Source organism: Triticum urartu, chromosome 6A (assembly GCF_056163025.1).
Source record: "Triticum urartu cultivar PI428250 chromosome 6A, HENAU_Tu73, whole genome shotgun sequence".
NCBI lineage: Eukaryota > Viridiplantae > Streptophyta > Magnoliopsida > Poales > Poaceae > Triticum > Triticum urartu.
In genome coordinates this window covers 451,883,192-451,899,445 of record NC_141878.1, presented here as the reverse complement: position 1 = coordinate 451,899,445, position 16,254 = coordinate 451,883,192, and positions in this window count along the sequence as shown.

The following is a 16,254-nucleotide window of genomic DNA, read 5'->3' as shown; positions in this document are numbered from 1 at the left end:
TATAAGGGGACAAGGTTTTCGCTTTTTCCCTCTCGTGCTCAATCGAACCCTTACCCCGCCTCGAGTTCTAATACCCAAAGCCCAGGTTAGGTGCTCCGGATCTTCAACCATGTCCGGATCCATCCTTCAAGGCCGATGGACGCCCTCCTCCGTTACGGAAGAGGACATTAAGAAGTTGAGGGAGGCCAGATACCTGATCGCCGAGGTTTTGCATCGGCTGCCTGCTCGAGGGCAGATCGTCCCCACTCCCGAACCCAACGAGAATGTTGTGTTCGTCTCACACTTCCTCCGAGGTCTAGGCCTCACTCTAGATCCTTTAGTCAGAGGTTTGATGTTTTATTACGGGCTAGATTTCCATGATCTAGCTCCGGACTCCTTTCTCCACATCACGACATTTATTGTCGTGTGTGAGGCCTTCCTCCGCGTTACCCTCACTTCGGCCTGTGGTTCAAGACCTTTGAAGTAAAGTCGAAGATGATCGAGGGGAAACATGTAGCGTGCGGAGGTGCATCAATAGGCAAGATGGCAGGAGCTCCATGGCCGAAAGTACCTTTCTAGAGGTGTCCGAATTATGGCAACGAGAGTGGTTTTATGTCACGGCTCCCAGAAGTGCCAAGTGGGCGGCGGCCCCCGCCTTCCACTCGGGCCCCCACTACAACTGATGTCATGGATTAGCAGGGGTCTGAGCTGGGGTCCAGCCAAGGACGTGCCTATGCTGCAAAGCCGCATCCGAGATCTCTTTGAGGGAGAATTTAATTTGGTTGCGGTAATACAAGTTATGCTGGTTCGTCAAGTCCAGCCTTGCAAACGCCGGCCCCTTCGCTTGTGGGAGTTCAACCGAGAGGGACCACATGCCATTCAAAGTTTCCTCGGCCTCACGCACGAGGAGATGTACAAGTCATTCTTCGGACCTCAAGTAGAATGTCCGGATATTACCGAGGACGTGGGCCTGAGCAGTAACCGCGCCGCCGAACAAGTAAGAAATCCTCTAGCCGAACACACTGTCTTTTATTCGAAGTTATTTCTGAGAGTTTGCTTTTCGACCAGGACTGGCTAACAAAGGCGAAGATGATTCGGTGTTTGGCCCCCCTCCCTAAGGGTTTGGAAAATCCGGTATTGGAAAAGATGCTTGAGGTCGCACCTTGCCCGGAGCCCTTGAAGGAAGATACCGGGGGGATAATACGGGCGGACGCGGGCCCCCATTGCTGCCTGTTCCAACCGAGGGAACGAGCGTCTCCATGAAGGAGGACGACCGGGGGAGAAAAAGGACTTCTTCCGAGGATCCGGAAGCCGAAGCCTCCAAAGGGAGAAGAAGTCTCCCACAAAGGGTCCTGCCTCGGGGGGTGCTTTCGCCGCACAAAGTCCGTGGGGGGATCAGCCCTCCAACGAGTCGTAAGTGATCCAAAATATTTTAATAGTAAAGGTATGCTATATTTTTTCTCTGAGAAAATCACCACCGCATATATCTTGCAGTTCGGGCCTTAGCCCCTCTCAAATGAGCTCGTCTTCGGGGGATCTTCTTCTAGAGATGATGGAGAGTGAAACGCCTCCCCCGGAATCCTCCACTCCAGAAGTGGGCGACCCCGAAGTGTCGTCGCGGAGGGCCTCTCCGGACCCGGTGAGGCCAGAAGATAATCCCGTAGACCCCCGAAGTCCCCAGTGTCCGGCTCCCGAAGAGAGCATACAAAAGAGTCCGGCACCGTCTGGTGTGCGGTCGGACGTTCTGAGGGAGTTGGTGGGGCGAGCGGCCATCTCAGAAGAGCACCGTATGTTGATGGGTACGGTTATGGAGAGAATCTCGTCCGCTGAAAGCGGATTACATGAAGCCTGTATGAGTCTACTGACAGGCTTTGAGGTATGTGAGATAATATGTGATAGTACTGCACATGTTAGGTGTGCCCTGTGTAGATAGTAGCCCCTGAGACTCTGGTTGTCGTCGAGAACAGCGGCGAACAGAGGATCATCCCAGGCAATAACCAGACTGCCCCTATGTGCAGGTGGTGGAAGCTCCGGTGGCTAGCCGGACTAGTGAGTTTGCCAAATTAAAATGGCAACTGGATGCGGCAGACGCCGACATCGAGCTTGTTAACAAGAGGCTTGACGAGGCACAGGGTAAGTGTTATTCTCCGGTGAACGCCACATAGTAAGAGCAGCATGATGCTAGTATCTTTAACATGATGTGGCTGCAGATGGAGCTGCCACCGTGGAAGCCTTGCGGGCGGAACTTGCCCGAGCCAAGGAACAAGCAAGGATTAGTAATGCGGCTGCTTTGAAGGCGGCCGAAGAGTTGAAAGCCGAGAAGGCCGCACATTGCGAGAGCCAAGAGAAGATGGCCAAGATGGCCGTAGAATTAAAAGACACTACCGACCGTTGCTGGGTCCTTGAGAAAGAAAACCGAGCGAAGGCAACGGACCTTGAGAAGGCCGCGACGACGGACAAAGACACCCGTTCTGCTATGAGAGCGAAGAAGGAGGAACTGCGGGAAGTCGGGGATATTGCGGCTGGGAAACCCTTCATGTTACGGAGGAAGTTCGGAGATCCACGGTATGCCCCTCTGGATCGACTGTGGAGTTCGGCAGATGCGTATATGGATTTGGCGGTGAGCGCTGCCGATGCGGCCAAGTACTTCCAAGGTCAGACAGATCGTGAAGTGGACAAGCTGTTCTGGACGCAATTTCACGCTCCAGAGCATCCGCTTTCATTGACTGACCAGCTAGCCGAATGGGCCAAACTGAATAGGTTGTCCGGACTCGCCATGAGGTCTGTTGTGGATCAGCTATGGCCGGAAAGGCCAAAGCCGAACAGCTATTTCAGCTTAGTGCAGCAGTTCCTTGACGCGGTGCCGCGCATTAATGCGATGAAGAGGTCGGCGTGCATAGAAGGCTCGCGGATGGCCCTTGCCCGTGTTAAAGCATACTGGACGGAGATGGACGCTACCACCGTTGCGGCGCAGGGTTCGGCCATAGGCCGGGTGGCCGCCGAGCACTATTTCGAGGAGGTTCTCGAGGGTTCTCGTTTGATAGAGGCCTAGTGCTCGAAAAATATTATGTTTGAGTGATATGTATTCTCATTGTAAGCATAATGCTTTTTATGAAGTTTTTATGAGGTTATGTTTATACTTTTGCCTGAAAGTAGTATGATGCCTCCTGTGCGGCCGTTTATGTATACATGTGTATAACCTGAAAGATTGCAGCCGTCGGCTTCAACCCCGACGCATATAATGCGGAGGTGCTTGCAAAAAATGCGTGTTCACACTTAATCCAACGTCTTGGTCCTATTAAGGAGGTGATAGCATAGCGAGCGAGGCAACCGGACTATAGTGCTTTAACACTTTCACTTAGCCATAGGAGTTTGACAGTGGGGCTACTAGATAGCCCCTGGTGGCTCCGCACTCTCCCGATCGCGGGGTGCGTACATGCCTGGCCGGAAAACGGCCCTTCGTTAAGGCAGAGGAATTCTAACATTCCGATAGGTCACTGAGTGGTTGACCAGTCTCATGCTATATCATGACAGTCAGTTTTCGGCTTTCTCTACTGAGGTGCTCGTCCGGATGAACCAAGGCACAATCGCAGTAGTTCTCCTGGTGCTACCTTAGCCGGTAAAGCGGAACATAAGGCACCAAAACACAGGAGCCGGGCAAACCCAACATTTGACCAAAGACAATGATTTGGAGCTGATGCATATAAGGCCAAACTCGCGACACCGAACACTCCCTAAGGTATTCGGTCTTTATGGTATAAACCGGGCCTAAATAGTGCCCTTCGTAAGAAGCCCCTTGTGTCCAGGTACGTGCATTATTCTGACGTGGCCACATGCCAAGACGTCAGCATCCTTCTCAACTGTGCTGAGAATTCGGTGGATATGTATCAACAAGAGACAGTAAAAAAGGTTTACAGAGGGTCTTAATCTAAAAAGAATCCTTGGAGCAGGTCCCTGCTGCACGTCTGCGCCTGTGTCTCCGTTGTGCCATATCCTGGACGAGTGTAGCACGATGATCATCTGTAAAAGAGAGGAACTTTGGTGAAAAAAAGTTGTAGTGTAAAAGGATAGTTTTTAAGGGAACCAAGTATAATTCAATATGAGTAAAAATTGCCACTTGTTTGCGCGCGTTGAGCCCCTTGTATAGGGGTGTGACCATTGATCCGGTATGAATTACATATAGCTGTGCCGGACTTGTCTAACCGTGTCCGAAGTCTTGACGACCTGTTAAATGCTTTAGTTGGTGAGGCCGTTATTAGTGTGTGGCTGCCAAGGCAGCCGCACTCTCTCCGGCGTGCAAAGATCGCTTAATACTTCCGTGTACTGTAATGATGCCGCGTGGGCCGGGCATCTTGAGTGTGAGGGAAGCGTAGTGCGGTATTGCATTAAAGCGAGCGAAAGCTTCGCGTCCGAGTAGTGCTTGATAGCCACTTTGGAACGGAGCGATATGGAAAGTTAAATGTTTGCTGCGGAAGTTATCGGGGGAGCCGAATATAACTTTTAGTAGCAGGGAGCCCGTGCAATGAGCTCCTGGGCCTGGCGTTACTCCTTTAAAGGTAGTATTGCTATGGCAAATTTGTGTTGGGTCTATCCCCATTTCGCGGATTGTATCCTGATATATCAGGTTTAGACTACTGCCATCGTCCATCAGGACTCGTGTGAAGTGATATCCGTGAATTATTGGGTCTAATACCAGGGCAGCCCATCCTGCACGCCGGATACTTGCTGAGTAATCACGATGGTCGAAAGTGATCGGTTGGGACGGCCAGTGGCAGGATTCCGCGGTGATAGGTCCTTGGGCATATTTTTCTGGGAGTGCCATTTTGTTTCTTCCCGTGATCACGTGTAGCACGTTTACTGTTTTGATTTCCGGTGGAAATTTCTTTTGTTCCCCAGTGTCTTGCTTGGGAGGCTCATCCTCGTCTTCGCTTGGTGTATCCTCCCCCTTGTGTACGGCATTGAGCTTGCCGGACTGCTTAAAGACCCAACATTCTCTGTGGGTATGGTTAGCAGGTTTACCAGGGGTACTATGGATCTGACATATTTGGCCCAGAATTTTATTTAGGCTGGACAGTTTGCCTCTGGCGCCTTTAAAGGGCGGCTTTTGCTGACCTGGCCGAGAGCTTTTGAATCCGGCATTTACTACCGTGCTCTTCGTGCTGTCTTCTTTATTCCGGCGTTTGTTACTGCTGTTGCGCCGTGATTTCCTGTTTCCATCTCTAACTTCAGATGTACTGGGGTCGCTGGTGCTGCATCTGGCTAGCCAGCTGTCCTCACCCACGCAAAAGCGGGTCAAGAGGCTTGTTAATGCTGCCATCGTTCTCGGCTTTTCTTGGCCGAGGTGTCTGGCGAGCCATTCGTCACGGATGCTATGCTTAAAAGCTGCCAAGGCTTCGGCGTCCGGACAGTCGACAATTTGGTTCTTTTTAGTAAGAAACCTGTTCCAAAGTTTTCGGGCTGACTCTCCGGGCTGTTGAGTTATATGACTCAAATCGTCTGCGTCCGCAGGTCGGACATAAGTCCCTTGAAAATTTTCCCGAAAAGCATCTTCGAGCTCTTCCTAGCTTCCAATGGAGTTTTCGGGGAGGCCTTTAAGCCAGTGATGAGCTGGCCCTTTGAGCTTGAGGGGTAAGTACTTGATGGCGTGGAGATCATCTCCTCGAGCCATATGGATATGGAGGATATAATCCTCAATCCAGACCCCAGGGTCTGTTGTTCCGTCGTATGCCTCTATGTTTACGGGTTTGAATCCCTCTGGAAATTCATGGTCCAACACCTCATCAGTGAAACATATGGGGTGTGTGGCACCCCTGTATCTGGGTGTACCACATTGTTCGGATGTTTGTTGTGTTACATTGTATGCTGGGGCGCGCTTGCGTGGTCCATAGATGGATCTGGTTGCGCCGTCCTTTTGGTGCGAGCCCTCGCGTGGATCATGTATTGGTGTGTGAGTGGCATTGTTTGCCATTCGATGTTGGCCGTGAGGTCGTCTATCCAGCCAGGTGGCTGTTTTCAATTTTGGTTGTGGGGGGTCTGAGGCCTCCTCATCGAATTCAGGTAGCAACTTCCGCTTTGGGTAGCTCTTGGTGGGGCGATTATCGCCGTACTTCACTGCTGTGTTGAGTACTTTACTCCATCTGACTTGGAGTGTGTCTTGCGCAGCCTTGAGCCTTTGCTTCTGCTTTTTCAGACTCCTCACGGTGGCAACAAGCCTTTGACGGGCATTCTGCTTCTCCGGGTGCCCGTCTGGCGTTATGACGTCCAGACTATTATCTTTGACAGAATTGGTTTATTCGGTTTGATTCCCCGGATTGCCGTGGTCCGGCAGTTATTCGCCATGCTCCAACACTGGGTCTGTGTGACAGTTATTTCTGCCAAGGCGGGATTTGGGGTGGCGCTTGCGCCGCCGCTTTGACTGCTTCTCGAGGGAACAAGCCTTCGGTGCGTCCTTTCGTTCCTTGTCGTCGTCTTTTGGTGTGTCCACCATGTATACGTCATATGATGAAGTGGACGTCCAGCGCCCTGTGGGCGGTGGTTCCTCTTCGCCTCCCGCATCGTCATCCATATCGTTGATGTCTGCGGAGTCGAAGTCGAGCATGTCGGTTGAGTCATCGACAGTGGCTATTAAGTGGGTGGTGGGTGGGCATCGAATTTCTTCGTCGTCCGCATCCCAATCCTGTTGGCCATAATCCGTCCAGGGCCCTCCTGACAAAGAGACCTCAGTGAATTCAGAATGTCGCCAAAGGGCGAGTGCTGAAAGATATCCGCGGCAGTGAATTCCAGGATCGGTGCCCAATCGGGTTTGATTGGCAGGGGCGCAGGTGGTTCGGAGTCAGAAAAAGAGTCCGGCACCTTGGAGTCACGGGCTACAGTGGATTATGCTGGTGTTCAGCTCGATCGACGTTGAAACTGCAACCCCTGAGGCGGTGTTTAACCACCCGTCCTCAGTTGGCGCAGTTGTCTCGAACTAAGGGTCGGAGCTGATGCGGGCGCGACTTCTGGGGTACTGTTCGGCGGCAGATCTAGGTCATACCCATCGTGACAGTGCGGCGCGCCCGGCCATGGCTTGAATCCGTCGAAGATCAAGTCTCCGCGGATGTCGGCCATGTAGTTCAAACTTCCAAATCTGACCTGATGGCTAGGGGCGTAGCTTTCAATCTGCTCCAGACGGCCAAGCGAATTAGCCCGCAGTGCAAAGCCGCCGAATACGAAGATCTGTCCGGGGAGAAAAGTCTCACCCTGGGCCGCATCGCTATCGATGATATAGGAGCCATCAAGCCTAACGGCGACAACACAGAGGAACTCTCAATGAAAGCACCAATGTAGGTGTCAAAACCGGCGGATCTCGGGTAGGGGGTCCCGAACTGTGCGTCTAGGCCGGATGGTAATAGGAGGCAGGGGACACGAAGTTTTACCCAGGTTCGGGCCCTCTTGATGGAGGTAAAACCCTACGTCCTTCTTGATTAATATTGATGATATGGGTAGTACAAGAGTAGATCTACCACGAGATCAGAGAGGCTAAACCCTAGAAGCTAGCCTATGGTATGATTATATGTTGTGATTGTTGTCCTACGGACTAAAACCCCTCGGTTTATATAGGCACCGGAGAGGGTTAGGGTTACACAAGGTCGGTTACAAAGGAGGAGATATCCATATACGTATTGCCTAGCTTGCCTTCCATGCCAAGTAGAGTCCCATCCGGACACGAGACGAAGTCTTCAATCTTGTATCTTCATAGTTTAACAGTCCGGCCAATGGACATAGTCCGGCTGTCTGGAGACCCCCTAATCCAGGACTCCCTCAGCGATGATTTCTTCTCTCTGATTTTTTTCTCCCCGAAACTCAATATATGGAGGTGGAGTTGGAGTCAGAGAGGCAACAGGGGGTCCATGAGGTAGGAGGCGCGCCCTAGGGGTGGCAGGCGCGCCCCCCACCCTCGTGACAAGGTGGTGGCCCCCTGGCCTTCATCTTTGGCAGGTATTTTTCTTATTTTCTGAAAAGTGTCTCCGTGAAGTTTCGGGTCATTCTGAGAACGTTTGCTCCTGCACATAAATAACACCATGGTAATTCTGCTGAAAACAGCGTCAGTCCGGGTTAGTTCCATTCAAATCATGCAAGTTAGAGTCCAAAACAAGGGCAAAAGTGTTTGGAAAAGTAGATACGTTGGAGACGTATCAACTCCCCCAAGCTTAAACCTTTGCTTGTCCTCAAGCAATTCAGTTGACAAACTGAAAGTGATAAAGAAAAACTTTTACAAACTCGGTTTGCTCTTGTTGTTGTAAATATGTAAAGCCAGCATTCAAGTTTTCAGCAAAGATTATAACTAACCACATTCACAGTAACGCATAGATCTCAAGTTTACTCATATCAATAGCATAATCAACTAGCGAGCAATAATAATAAATCTCGGATGACAACACTTTCTCAAAATAATCATAATATGATATAACAGGATGGTATCTCGCTAGCCCTTTCTGAGACCGCAAAACATAAATGCAGAGCACCTTTAAAGACCAAGGACTGACTAGACATTGTAATTCATGGTAAAAGAGATCCAGTCAAGTCATACTCAATGTAAACTAACAGTAATGAATGCAAATGACAGCGGTGCTCTCCAACTGATGCTCTTTAATAAGAGGATGATGACTCAGCATAAAAGTAAATAGATAGGCCCTTCACAGAGGGAAGTAGGGATTTGTAGAGGTGCCAGAGCTCGGTTTTGAAACAGAGGTGAATGATATTTTGAGCGGTATACTTTCATTGTCAACATAACAACCAAGATATGGCGATATCTTCTATGCTACACACATTATATGCGGTTCCCAAACAGAATGGTAAAGTTTATACTCCCCCTTCCACCACAAGCATCAATCCATGGCTTTCTCGAAACAACGAGTGCCTCCAACTACCAAGAGTCCCAGGGGGAGTTTTGTTTGCAATTATTTTGATTTAGTTTGCACAAAGCATGGGACTGGGCATCCCGGTGACCAGCCATTTATCTCGTGAGTGAGGAGCGGAGTCCACTCCTCTTGAGAATAACCCGCCTAACATGGAAGATACGGACATCCCTAGTTGATACATGAGCTATTCGAGCATACAAAACAAGATATTTATTTGAAGGTTTAGAGTTTGGCACATACAAATTTACTTGGAACGGCAGGTAGATACCGTATATAGGTAGGTATAGTGGACTCATGTGGAATAACTTTGGGGTTTAAGGGATTGGATGCACAAGCAGTATTCCCGCTTAGTTGTGACGCCCCCGATTCAATCGTACACTAATCATACACGCAAACGTGTACGATCAAGATCAGGGACTCACGGGAATATATCACAACACAACTCTACAAATAAAAATAAGTCATACAAGCATCATATTACAAGCCAGGGGCCTCGAGGGCTCGAATACAAGAGATCGATCATAGACGAGTTAGCGGAAGCAACAATATCTGAGTAGAGACATAAGTTAAACAAGTTTGCCTTAAGAAGGCTAGCACAAACTGGGATACAGATCGAAAGAGGTGCAGGCCTCCTTCTTGGGATCCTGCTAAACTACTCCTAGTCGTCGTCAGCGGGCTGCACATAGTAGTAGGCACCTCCCGAGTAGTAGTAGTTGTCATCGACAGTGGCGTCTGACTCCTGGGCTCCATCGTCTGGTCGCAGCAATCGGGTATAGGAAGGGGGAAAAGAGGGAGCAAAGCAACCGTGAGTACTCATCCAAAGTACTCGCAAGCAAGGAGCTACAATACATATGTATGCATTGGTATCAAATGGAAAAGGGGGTATCATATGTGGACCGAACTGCAAAATGCTGGAATAAGAGGGGGATAGCTAGTCCTTTCGAAGACTACGCTTCTGGTAACCTCCATCTTGCAGCAGGAGAAGAGGGTAGAAGGTAAGTTCACCAAGTAACATCGCATAGCATAATCCTAACCGATGAGCCTCCCTTCATCGCCCTATGAGAGAGCGATCACCGGTTGTATCTCGCACTTGGAAGGGTGTGTTTTATTAAGTATCCAGTTCTAGTTGTCATAAGGTCAAGGTACAACTCCAAGTCGTCCTGTTACCGAAGATCATGGCTATTCGAATAGATTAACTTCCCTGCAGGGGTGCACCACATTTCCCAACACGCTCGATTCCCTTTGTCTGGACACACTTTTCTAGGTCATGCCCGACCTCGGAAGATCAACACGTCGTAGCCCTACCTAGGCACAACAGAGAGGTCAGCACGCCGGTCTAAATCCTATGGCGCAGGGGTCTGGGCCCATCGTCCATTGCACACTTCCACGTTGCGTACGTGGCCAGTGAGCAGACCTAGCCTCCCTTATAAAAGAGCAGGCGTTCCAGTCCAGCCCCGCGTGTGCCGCTTAGTCGCTGATGTCACACAGGCTTCGGCTGATACCACGACGTCGAGTGCCCATAACTGTCCCCGCGTAGTTGGTTAGTGCATATAGGCCAGTAGCCAGACTCAGATCAAATACCAAGATCTCGTTAAGCGTGTTATTTTGAAATAACCACGGACGCCGACCAGGGCCAGGCCCACCTCCCTCCCAGGTGGTCTCAACCTGCCCTGTCGCTCTGACACAAAGATCCACACAGAGGGCCGTCTGGAAAGTATGTCCTTCCAGCCCCCAATTCGTGAATCCACCGTGGGTACTCAACGAGTCGACCCAACTTTAGTCACAACATATATCATGTGTAATATGTATAGTATATACCCATGATCAACACCCGACGTGATCACGGCCCAATAGTATAGCATGGCAGACAGACAAGAATGTATGGCCACTAATGATAAACTAGCATCCTATACTAAGCATGAGGATTGCAGGTAAAGGTAACAACAGTAGTAGCAAGGACAGGCTATGCATCAAGATAGGATTAACGGAAAGGAGTAACATGCTACACTACTCTAATGCAAGCAGTAGAGAGAAGGATAGGCGATATCTGGTGATCAAAGGGGTCGTCAACAACGTAGTCGGACGGGGCACCAGCAGCGGTGTCAGTCTCGTAGTCTACCGGAGAGAAGAGGGGGAAGAAACAATAAATATAAAGAAAACAAAGCATCACAAGGCATAACATGGTAATACGCGGTGTTAGGGGTGAACTAACGTGGTACTACACGTTGAAGACAGAGATGGAAAACATCCGGAGGGGTTTTCCCAGCACTTGGCATTTTCCGGACAGATGAATGAGAGGGGAAGGTTACATGTTCAGTAGGTTAGAGGGGTGTGGCAGGTATGTGGGTGACATATTCGGATTCGTCATATTTTTCTGAGCATTTTTTATATATAAAACATTTTCATCCGAGTTACTGATTAATTTATATGAATTTCCAAAGTTTAAACAATTTTCTGGAATTAATTAAACTCGAAAATATTAAATATGGTAGAATACTTTTTACACCCACAAGTGGACTAGCCTATGTCTATGACTGTGGGGTCCAGGGGGTGTGCTGAGTCAGCGGGTCAAAGGTCAAAGTTGACCAGTCAAAGGGCAGGTGGGGTCCAGGTGTCATTCACTAGCATTTGTTTAATTTTCACTAAGTTGTTTTATTTAGGGGAGGACCCACATGTTAGTGTCACAGGATAAACTAATTTTAGTTTAAGAATTATTTATGCTAAATAGTGGTGGGGGCCCCATATGTCAGTGTGCCATTAGTGGGGAATTAGTACTAGAGAAGGATTAGTACTAATCAAATGAAGGCCGGCCTCCTTTGGCAATCTCTCAGCCGAACACACACACACCACACACACACATCATGCACACATGACCGCTTGGCCATGGCCAGCGTGCGGCGGGCAACGGCACCGGCGAGCAGCGGCAGCACACAGTGGTAGCAGCAGTTAAAAGCAGCAGCACGAGGAGGAATGGCAGCAGCACAGCCGCAAGCAGGCAGCAGGAGCCGGAGCTACGGGAGCAGGGGGCACGGAGCAGCAGTAGAGAAGCAAGCAGCAGCGCAATAGCAACAACAGAGCAGCAGTCGTAGTAGTACGGGGCACGCCGGGGTGCAAGCGGCAGCGGGCAACGCCATGGCCTGCAGGAGGGCGTGGTCCGGCGTGGCTGTGCGCGGCCGGGGAGCCGCAAGCGCGGTGCAGCAGCAGCTATCGCAGGAGCAGCAGCATGCAAGCGGCGGCAGCAGCAAGAACAACAGCAAGAGCAAAAGGGCGGCGGCGGCGGCGCGAACGGCCGCGGCGAGCGGACGCGGGACGCGGCCAGAGAGTGCCCTTGGGGCGGCCAGGACGCCGTGAGCGCGACCACACAGTGGTGAGAGCAAGCTCCGGCGCGGCGGCGTACAGGTTCTACGGCGACGGATTCGATAGGAAAAAGGAGGGAATCGGTGGAGGTGCTCACCACGGAGCTCGTGGACGTGGTCAGGAGGTCGGGGGCGCTCGGGAGGCGGCACATCTGATGACGAACATCGGTGGCCGTGGCGAAGAAGACGGGCGATGGCGAGCTTCCGATGCGTCCGAGCTCGAACCGATGCACGTAGTCGGTGGAGGCAGAGGCGCTAAAGCTCCAGGGCATGCTCTCGGGTGACGGGGATGCCGGTGGCCGCGGGATCGACGCGACAATGACGACCATGAGCTTCAGGCGACTTACAAACGAAAGAGAGAGAGCACGAGGGGATAAGTGACGATTAGGGTTTGTCTATGGGGTTGGGGGTCTTCTTATCCATCTCCAATGTACTCCAGATGATCGACACGGCGACAATCGGCGGCGTGGACGGCGTGCGTGCGTGCACAACACCATGGCCTCCTCTTCACTGCACTGTACAGATGAGGGGAGGAAAAGCCTTTGTGGGCTGGGCCAAAACACTATAGCTACATAGAGCCCACCCGCACAGGAGCTTGTTGGTTTTTTTGTTTTTTTCCTTTTACTGATTTTCCTATTCTGTTTTCTTTTAGTCTCTAATTTATTTTCTATTCGAAAAAGATAAAAGTAGTTCCTGATTTAGTATAACTAAATATACTACTGCCATATTAACTATGGCACCCAAATAAAATAGTTTAGTATTTTACTAAATATAAAAGGCATTTATTTAATTGTTTAAGATGTTGTTTTATTTATTGTAGTGTATTAAAATAATTTATAAAAATGTGGTTTCACCACCATAATCATCTAGGATTTATTTGCTACATTTCGAACACTTTAGATTTAATATTTGAAAACTTTTATTGTCTGACTTGATTTTGAATTTGAATTTGGAACGAGATTTGTATCATCGTGAAACTAACAATAGTAATCGTGGTGACATGGCATTATTAGCAGGGGATTACTGTAGCTTAATTATCGGGACATCACAATTCTCCTCCACTACAAGAAATCTCGTCCCGAGATTTAAGAGGTGGAATAGGGGGGAAAGGTCTGGTTACAAAATTCTAACGAATCTTCTCGGTCTTGGTTGCTCTTCTCGAAGAGGTCGATCCATAGCGTTGATGTCTTCATTCCTATGCATCAATGCATCATGATGAAGTTGTCGTCCTTCCTTCAGGATCTTCACCGTTCTTACCAAAGGATATGAGGGGATAACTCTATAAGGACGGATTCTAACAAGACTGAGCATCGGACGGTTAACTCAGGGGAAGAAGCATAAGTATCTCTCGAATTGAAACTTAAGAAGATATCTAGAGGAAAGTAAGAAGGTACCATTAGAAGTTTCAAATGGATAGGCAATCGTTCGATGTCTAAAACAAAGTGCGAACAAGGTCTAGAGCAACAAGATTAAGTATTGCGTCTGTTACCAGAATAGATCACTAGGTGCCCCGTGAATTACATATGAGGCCACACGCGAGGAATAACTTTGGAAACCGGGAGTGTACTAGAGAGTCAGGTTTCGATCCTGTGGAACTGTGGGTTATGGGCCCACAATGTGGGTTAAAATAGGGAGGGTGATGTCATCTTGCATGGTCATGATAGCAAGGCATGTCAGAAAATAGTCTGTCAGTTATGTCGCCAACAACGTCGGTACCAAGGGCGAGGGACGAAGAGAACCATTTTCCTGCTCGTTGAACGAGGCGGACCATTAGGCAAAGTTCTCGTCCATCGGTGGTTACCGGAATGCCATCAACAAAAGCAACAGGGTCGTACTGACTAGGTTGTACACCAAGGTGTTTACATAAGCAGGAGAATATTACTGCTTAGATCATATAGACCACAAGAAAGGTTAAACAAAACAATGGAAAGGAAAATGTGATTATCAAATTAAACAGAACATTGGACAAGAAAATGTGTTAAAACACATATTTCAGAAGTATATCCTTTCCAAGGACAAACTAAGCATGATATCCATGATAGGATAGAAAGTAGAAAACTCTTTAGGTAAGGGGAGAGAAATTTCCTGACATTACCCATACAACGGTGTTTGGATAATTGAGTAGGAAACATTTATCATTGGGCTTCAAATGTTCTTGTTGAAATTTGGAGTACCATAGACATGCATCGAGATAGCATTGACATGGTCATTAGGTGAAGATCAAACTTTGGAAACACAAAGGACCCATCAGGAACGGCTTGTAGAATAAGTCTTACAATTACCTCATGGAAGAATGTCTAACCTTGCTAAAAAGGAAACTATAACAATAGGCCCTCCGTCCAGGTGTGCTAGGCATGACATCACCTTACTGGGTCATATGAGGACCAATGATATAACTCTCGAAAATATGTTCCAACCATCATATCTGACCGAGATTCATATCTGATTGGTGTCAGGATACCTCAGAAGAAAAGGTGCAACACAAATTCGACGAGATGTCATTATAAGACTCTCGAGAAATGAACTATGGAAGCGAGTCCCGAAACAAGAGTTCATCATTAAACGAAGGAGAGGATGAGGAGGTGACTTATGAACACAACGACAATTCATCAAGATTTCCAAAAAGATCAAATGGTATAATGATGTATGCTCAAGGAAAACATACACAATTTAACAATGATAGAAAGGTGCACCCTGAAATCTAGATTGGGTAGCATGGTTAGTGTTTGAATGATGATTCAATAAGCAATAGACTTAGAATGAAACTATCGACCAATAACTTACAAGCACTAGGTTGCTAGAAGTTTTGACTTCACACATCATAGTTAAATGGCTGGTATCCCGGTTAGAAACAACATGGTGACCAAGATATGAATGGAGATGGCGAGAAGTATTACTATATCAAGAATTATTAAGAGGTGGTGAAATTCTCACGACATTCTTGACATAAAATATGGTAATACTCCAAGGCAAAGAAGAACAAATGCTGGATAGCAAGGATCTCAAGGTATAACACAAAACATGAACAAGTTTGTGTTGAACGGAAGGCAATAAAGTGGTCGATGATAACACAAATCATCGAGGGGCAAGGATGGTATTACCCATTAAGAACTCAATATACATATCTTGGAAGAGCTTAGGATGTTGATGATTATCACGACACAGTTGTCGAGAGATTTCATGAAGATGTAATCGGTCGGCGATGCCATCAAGTCAAATGATGATGAAGCGAAAGGTTATGGGAACCAAGGGTACGACATAAACTCGAAATCAAGTTTTATGTTCAAGGAGAAATGATATGACGAGGAAGTTCGACGTAAGATTAGCTCATCTTCGAAAATTGTGCTCCGAGAAGAAGGACCAGGTAGCACAATTAAAATTTAGCACGGTAATGATATAGCCGATCAGGCCAGGAATGACTTGAAGGATTATTAAACTCATAAGCAATGAAAATTACTTAGAGCTAATGAATCGGATTACGGACTCGATTCACTATCGGTGTCCCTGAGTGTGTAACAACTCAGAACTCGGGGAAAAATTGGAACCGGTGAGAAATAATACTTGAAGAAGAACTCACAAGAAGTAATATGGTCCTGTGATTTTATCGAGATACCACGGGGTAATACTCGAAGGTAGAACATAATAGAGGTTGCGGAGGTGTATTGATCTGTAGAAGACAATTGCTTTAACTAGTCCGAGAAATTGAATCAAGGAGAAAATATGATCGGAACCACGATTACAAAGGCTCAATACACAGATACCAAATGATATTATATCAAAGGAATAATTATTATTACAAGAAGCTTCCACGATAGGATATACATCGTGTCCATGGGCATGAACACAAAGTTCAAGGTCGACTCCCACTTTTTCAATGTATAACCTTCCATTCACTTCTCCTTTTTTTCAAAAAGTTGTAATGTTGAAATTTTATTTGGCGAAGCAACAGAAGAGTATGACTCGCGAAAACGTTCGGGTTCATACGGTTTGGGGAAGGCATAGGTTCAACCCATCGGGGC